We start from the raw sequence: 7,993 nt of genomic DNA, 5'->3' as shown, positions 1-7,993 counted from the left end.
GTTGTCTACCATGTGCATCCCTGCATTTGATCTGGTCCCTTCCATATTACCTGGTCCACAGTGTTTTATTTTTAATAGGTTCTAGTCATCTACTTTGTCTTCCAGTGTGTTCTTCCTTTATTGTATTCAATAGTCCGTGTACGCCCTGTAGTAGGGCCATTAAATTTGTCCCAGTTTTCTAGTTAATGATCTTGATAGCTTGAGGCTTATGTTTAGACCTAATCCATCTTGAGTTCCTTTTTGTTTGTGGGGCGAGAGGTATGGGTCCATTTTCATTTTTCTGCAGATGGAGATCCAATTTTTCCAGCACCATTTGTTGAAGAGGGTGTCCCTTTCCCATGTAATGTGTTTTGAGCCTTTGTCAAAAGTCATTTGTCTGGAGTATCTTAAAATCAGATGCTTTTATTTTGGGTTTTCTATCCTGTTTTACTGGTCTGTGTCTCTATATCATTGTTCCAGTACCAGGCTATTTTGACTACTGTGCCTATGTAAAAGGTTTTGAGATCAGGCTATCCTGGGCCTCTTCTCCTTCCAGATGAAGGTAATTACTATTGTTTCTATTTCATTAAATAATCATTTTGGGATTTAGATTTGGATTGTGTTGTATTTGTAGATTGCTTTATGGTGTATCGACATTTTCAAAATAATGTCTTCCTATCCATGAACACGTGATAATCTTCCATTTGTGTTTTCTCTTTTTGTTTCATGTAGTAATGTGTAGTTCTCTCCCCTACTTTTTAGTTTTTATTAATTTTTAATGTTTGAATCACCAAATTTATGGTAACATCTTAGTTAATTTTCTCAAAAATTAACTAAGTATCGCAGATAAATTTGTGAATAATAGAATATCAAAGGAGCCGATATTAAAGGCTCAAGTAGAAAGCAAATATTTTGAGGATGATGATGGCAACAAATGTACAAATGTGCTTGACACAATGGATGTATGTGTGGATTGTGGTAAGAATTGTACGAGCCCCCAATATGATGATTAAAAAAAAAAAAGAATCCTATGATTTCAGGTAGGGATATAAAAGACAACAACCACTTTTGGAAAAAAAAAAAGAATACCAAAAGAAAATCAGCACATAAATAGAAAGGGGATTCAGTTGTAGGCTATGCACAGATTGTTAAAGCAAAAACATTTAGTTCCTTTGTACAAGTCTGTTGTTTTGTTGGTTAGATTTATTCCTAGGTATTTCATCTTTTGATACACACATTTTAAAAATAACTTTTTCAGAGCTATCTTTGGTGTACATTGATTAATTCCAGCCCTTTATGCTGGATCCTATTGATTTCTGCTTGTTAACCTTGTATCTTATGTTACCTTACTAAATTCCTGAATTGTTTCCAACAGTCTTTTTGTGGAGTTTTTGGAGTTCTTTATATAAATCATCTTGTTTGCAAATAGCAAAAGCTTCGCTTCTTCTTTGTGCACTTCTCTTTCCTTGATTTCTTTTTGCTGTCTAAAGGTCTGGCTCAGCTAAAGTGAGACTCAAGGAATTCATGGAATACCAATTGAAATGTTTCAGCAAGCTGAAAAAGCACTTGAAGCATTCACTTGTCTATGCCAAAAAATTTGGAAGACAGCTATCTGGCCAACTGACTTGAAGATTTGTGCCTATTCAGATTGTCTGTGCCCATTTCCAAGAAAGGTGACCCAACTGAATGCTCAAACTATTGAATGGTATCTTTTTTACTGTCACAAGTAAAATTTGGCTTAAGATCATCTTGCAGCAGTACATTGACAGGGAACTGCCAGAAGTTCAGACTGGATTTAGACCAGGATGTGGAACAAGGGATATCACTCCTGATGTCAGATGGATGTTGGCTGAAAGCAGAGAATACAAGAAAGGTGTTTACTTGTGTTTCTTTGACTATGCAAATGCATAAGACTGTGTGGACCATAATAAACTGTATAGAACCTGGAGAAGAATGGGAATTCCAGAACACTTCATTGTACTCATTTGTTATTTGTACATGGATCAAGAGGCAGTTGTGTGAACAGAACAAGGGTATGCTGCATGGTTTAAAACTAGGAAAGATATGTGTCAGGGTTATATCCTCTCACCATACTTGTTCAATCTATATGCTGAACAGATCATCAGAGAAGCTGGATTATATGAATAAGAATGTGGCATCAAGAAGGAAGGAAGGCTTATTAACACCCTGTGATATGCAGATGACACAACCTTACTTGCTGAAATGAGGAGGACTTTCTGAAGCACTTGCAGTTGATGAAGATCAAGGATTGTAGCCTTTGTTATGGATTACAACTGAATGTAAGGAAGATCAAAATACTTACAACTGCACCAGTAGGTAACAGTATGATAAATGGAGAAAAGGTTGTTAAGAATTTTGGCTTGCTTGCATCCACACTCAATGTTCATGGTTGCAGCTGTCAGGAGTTCAAAAGAGGCAGTGCATTAGGTAAATCTGCACAAGACCTCTTAGAGTATTGCAGAGCAAGGATGGTACTTTGAAGACTTTTGTGGGCCTGATCCAAGCCATGGTATTCTCAATGGAATCAGATACATGTGCAAGTTGGACACTGAATAAGGAATACCGTCGAAGAATCAATGCATTTCAGTTGTGGTGCCGGAGATGACTATTGAAAGTACCATGTACTGCCAGAAGAAAAAACTGGTCTTTATTGGAAGAAGTAAGACCAAAGTGTTCCTTAGTGGCAAGGATAGTAAGACTTGATCTTACGCACTTTGGACATGTTGTCGGGAGAGACCAGTCCCTGAAGAACATTATGTTTGGTAAAGTGAAATGACAGAGAAAGAGGAAGGCCCTCAAGGAGATGGATTGACGCAGGACTTGTATCAATAGGCTCAACCATAGGAGCAATTGTGAGGATGGCACAGGACTGTGCAGTGGTCTCTCTGAGTCAGAACTGACTTGATAGCCCTTAACAACAACAACAAAAGTAGTTTGGCACAGTGTTGAGAAAATGGGGGTGCTTAGGGGCATTATCCATTGATTCCCATTAAAGGGTCTGATAATGAACCCACCTCTGGAGTTCATTATCTTTGTTGTAATTGCATCAGTTTTCCTGGTTTAGATCAAAGTTCACCAGTTCTACCTGACCCATTTTCACTCTCTCCTCTACTTCCTTTCTCTCAAGTTGATGTTTTTCTAGCAAAGAGAGTTTATTGGGAGAAAAAGAATCCATTTGATATGAGTGTCCTTCACTTAATTTACATACATTAGCATGCCTTCATTTTAGTGCATACTTGATAATCTTCATAGTTAATTATATGACCTAGATGAATGGTGGATGACTATGATTGCCAATAGTGGTTATTGGTTTCTGGAAGACATCCAAAGCTTGTTTTTCTATGTACGTGAAATGTTCTTCTGGTGAGAACATCATGGTTCTTTTGTACCAAATCCCTATAAGCTGTAGTGTCTGGAACACAAAAATTCTCAATACAGCAGTTGACTCTCACATTGCCATTTTTAAAAAACTTTTTTGTACTGACAAATTGTCTCATGAAAGCATAGATATCTTTTGCCTGACAAAGTGTAGGTAGTGTTCTCACTCATTAATTCTGAAATGAATTGCATCTCCTTATGCCTCTGAGAAATTCTCTGGAAATTTAAGTGTTTTGACAATTTCCTAAGTTTGTATTCATGAATAATAACTACAAATAACTACATTGGTGATTTTGATGGTGCTTGTTCATTGTCTTACATTAATCTTTAGCTTAAGTCATACCTCTTTCATGAATTCATTATCTTCCAATCACTTCCAATGTTTGAGGTTGGCCGTTGTGTAACAGTATTCTAAAATGTTACATTTTGTGACCCTTTTTTCTATGTACTCTTTTATCCTCAACTGTTACTATGTTTGTTAACATCACTTAACTAAACTCATTGCCATGGAATTGATGCTGACTTATAGCAACCCTATGGGACACGGTAGAACTGCCCCTGTGAGTTTCCAAGACACTAACTCTTTAAGAGAGTAGAAAGCCCCGTCTTTACTACATCACATAACTAAGACTATGAATAAAAGTAATTTTGTGAGCAGTTGGGACAAGAAGAATTATATAAGAGAACTTCAAAAAGATCATAAAGAAATGGAATTAAACGCTAATGGAATTTTCCCATGAATGTTTTGAAGTCCCACCATATAGCATAACAAAGTATTTTCTAATATTGTGAACTCCTGTACACACAAGAAAATTGGAGAACTAAGTTTGAATATTTTGGTTTGTTCCACAGATTGATGAAAGTAATAAGATTTCATGCATAATAATGTATTTGAAAATGATGGAGTTTGGGGAGATTGTCTACAGTAATCTCATATTACAGGTTGGGAAAATAGATGCAGAGAAGTTGAGTGGCTTGTCTATGTCGTGAAGACTTGTGTGCTACAAATGTTTGTGTTTTCAGTACGACTTGAATTTGCTAAAAACATGGATGGGTGTCAGGCACCACTTTTTAAAACATTCAAAAGTCATCTTTATGAACTTAAAAGTATGTGTGAAGTACGAAGTGTGTGCAAAGTAGATATTGGATAGATTTGTGCTGATTGCTTGTGAATGCTTTTGTATAGAAAGACCAAGGTATGAATTCAATGTTTCAGATGAGTTTTTGTCTTTAAAACTACTGAAAGTGTATGTTTGTCTATAAAGCTGACCTCTAATTTAAGTTGTGATTTTCTGTTAGTCTATTTGAAGTAGATTTGTAGTGTGTAGAAATCACAGCAGTAATTTTAATGAAAGATAAACTTCTTGGTTTTTCTTTTGTTTTTAGGTCCTTTTAAAGAATAAAGCCTAAATGATTTAATGATCTTTCTTTTTGGGGGGGGTGGGGGTTCAAATGTGCTGGTTTTAATGGAAGTTATGTACAAGATATTTTACTCTTGGATCGTCTTAAGTGATTCCTCCTTGTATTTACCCTTTTCCTTTCCTACGTGGCAAGATTTGGTTTTCCGTTCCAGGATCTGTTTGCGGTCTTTGTCTAGTTTTAACCTCGTAATGACCATCTTGCTGGGGTGAAGGCCCACATGGACAGTTGTGCCGTTAGCTTTATCTCGCTGCGCCTGCTCAGTGTTGATGACGTATTTCTTCCTGTAAATCTGGACCACTTTGCCATTTGGCTGACTTTTGTAGTGTCCTCGCACAACCTGAACTTCATCATCTTTGCGGATAGGTATGGACCGAGCATTTTATTTCTGTCTCCGTTCCTTGGAAAGAGGGGAAGATTTAATCTTCTTGCGAACGTGGGAAGGTGCATTGAAATGGCTTTTCCGGTTTTTGCTCGGTCCAGAGTCACAAAGGGGTTGAACTTCATTTTGGCCTCGGCTCCTTCAACGATGGCGCCAAAAGGGAAAAGCGATTTAATTATTTTTCAACGATGAGTCTTTCTATCCTAAGGAAGTAGTTCTCAACCTTCCGTATGCCACGGCCCTTTAATACAGTTCCTCATGTTGTAGTGACCCCTCACCATAAAATTATTACAGTTACTTCGTAACATTAATTTTGCTACTGTTATTAATCGAGTGACCGCTGTGAAAGGGTCGTTTGACCCCCAAAGGGGTCGCAACCCACAGGTTGAGAACCGCTGATCTAGGGATTTTTCAGTCTTATATATTGAAGTATTTTTCTGTCTTCAGCCAGAGAATGTTGTTAAGGGGGTACTTCCCAAATTACAGTGGTGTTCCATTTGAAAGATTGTGTAGTAAGCCTGTTCTAAGTTGAACACTATTAAAAAAACAAAGTACAAACTATTAGTCTTTGAAAGTCGGAAATAATTACAGATATATTATCTTGTATTATCTTATTCTGCTCATCCTTGAATTTTTCAGCTACATCTGCGTTAATACTTCTTGCTTCTCTAGTTACATGTATGTTGCTGTTACAAACTCATGTGTTGGTACGACTCATCGTGCCCCATGTATAAAACACCACCTGGCCCTGTGCTATCCGCACATTTGTTTTCATGTTTGACCCCGTAATTATATCAACTGTGTCAATACATGTGCTTGACGGCCTTACAAGCCCTTGCTGGTTTTAACATACTCAGTGGTAATCTTTTTTATGTTTCTTCAGGTTTTCAAAAAGTCCATTATGATTTTGTTTGAATCATCAGTAAACTCAGGGATCAACTTGTGGGTTTGATCTTCGATTCTCCATTTTGTGAATTGGCTCTTACTTCCTCTTTGTTAAAATTGTCAATTTTATGTCAATTGCTCCCATAGTTAACTGTTTTCAAAATTCTATTCTTTATGATTATCAAATAGCCAATGAGACAGTCCTTTTTTCTATCTATATAAGCCATTTTGCTGATTCTTCCCCTATATCGTAGCCCTAGTAGTAGAATGGTTACAGTGGGCTATGGTCTGCAAGGTCAGCAGTTCAAAACCTCCAGCTGCCCTTCAGGAGAAAGAAAGGGCTTTCCATTCCCATAAGGAGTTCTGGAAACCGACGGGGGCGTTCTACCCTGTCCTGTAAGGTTGCTATGAGTCAGCATTGACTCCATAGCAGTGAGTTTTTTTCAGTTTAGGCCTTGATGATCCTCATCTTTAGCATCCATGTGTAGAGCCTCTCTTTCTTACTTTTTTTTTTAGAATTTTCAGTGGTACTACTGCTTTTGCTAGATATGCGGTTTGAGGTATGAGCAGTGCAACCTGAACAATGTGGCTTTATATTAGCAACTGATTTTTATAATACAAAATGCTGAGTAAAATCATGATATGTCGGGTCTACATTGTAGTTCGGTATTTGGCATTGTTTTGAACAGTAAACTGGAAAATTGAACTTATGTAAATAAATGATATCAACTAAGGCAACTCTGTTGACAGTGTCAGATTTGGCATAAGTTGATTACCTCTCTTTTTTTAATATGAAAAATTTTTCAATGTTGTTGCCATTTATTACCAGTATCTTTATAAATGCTATTTTTTGTGTGTGTTTGGGACTTGGAAACATTACATGTAAACATACAGATATATTTTTGTATATAAATTACTCCTGATGATGAAGTTGGATGACATTCATGTTTTGTCAGTTGTAATAAGTCCACATGTGGAATGTTCTGGATCATCTGGATTATTCCTAGGAATGTGGTCAGAAAGTTAGTGAGAGTTGTTTGATAGTCCTTGTCCTTTTTACTTCATTTAATCGTTTTCACAGTAACATCTCCACTGCTTCCAGAGTCTGCATTTGGGTCCCTGTTTGTAAGCAACTGGAGCCCATAATTTAGATAAAATGTCTCCTGCCCGGTTTGCTGCCTTAACTTTTCTGCTGTTTCTTTTTGTTGTTGTTGTTTTTTTCTGCTGGTTCTTTGCCATCTCTGGTATCACAACTCCTGGACTTAGGAAGGAAAAAGGACTGGTTCAAAAGATGTGCTCTACTCTGACTCTCTCTCTACACACTAGTAAGGCACCTCCTCTTTTCCCCTTCTGAGGTGGTTTATTTTAAGCCTAGAAAGAACACAAAACTGAGTAGTGTTCTATTATTAGGGTTGCATATACCTCATTTGCATGATGTTACACACAAGGGTGTTACCTTAAATTATTCAAAAGCTTTTCAATCTCCTTTGTGGACTATAAGCATATTTGCATAATCCTACCTAGTTATTTGGTGTGAGTTACAAAGATAATGGCTAAAGGGGTAATATTAAGTAATTATGCACCAAGCCCCTTCACATCACTTTGATGTGAAGTAAATAAAACTGATTATAATTGAGTGGTCAAAATAAAGACATAATTATGCCCCCAACTGAAGTGTAAATAGCACTCATAATTCATTTTAATGTAATTTGTTTATGTTATGCATACCTCTGTATAAATAAGTCTCACTTTCTTCCTATTATAACAATGAAAGTGAATTTTAGGAGATGGTTTCTTCATAGGTCCCATAAGTCTTTCTGTTGCTATACAGCAACCTCTTTAAAAAGGCAGACCAGGGGGAGCGGGGAGGGAGGGGAAAAATGAGGACCTAATGTCGGGGGTTTAAATGGAGAGAAAATGTTTTGAGAA

The 7,993-nt window shown here is 37.0% G+C and overlaps 1 protein-coding gene and 1 pseudogene across 2 annotated transcripts in view; one reads left to right on the top strand and one right to left on the bottom strand.

The window, feature by feature from the left end:
* WDR33 (WD repeat domain 33) overlaps positions 1–7,993 on the top strand; it is a 139,568-nt gene that overhangs the window by 29,443 nt on the left and 102,132 nt on the right. The window lies entirely within an intron of this gene.
* Positions 4,868–5,304, bottom strand: LOC105978203 (annotated as a pseudogene).

Source organism: Echinops telfairi, unplaced genomic scaffold, assembly GCF_000313985.2.
Source record: "Echinops telfairi isolate 266 unplaced genomic scaffold, ASM31398v2 ScPeMD7_4;HRSCAF=17, whole genome shotgun sequence".
In the NCBI taxonomy this organism is placed as follows: Eukaryota; Metazoa; Chordata; class Mammalia; order Afrosoricida; family Tenrecidae; genus Echinops; species Echinops telfairi.
Note: the sequence above shows the minus strand (reverse complement) of the source record. Positions and strands in the feature narration are given on the sequence as shown.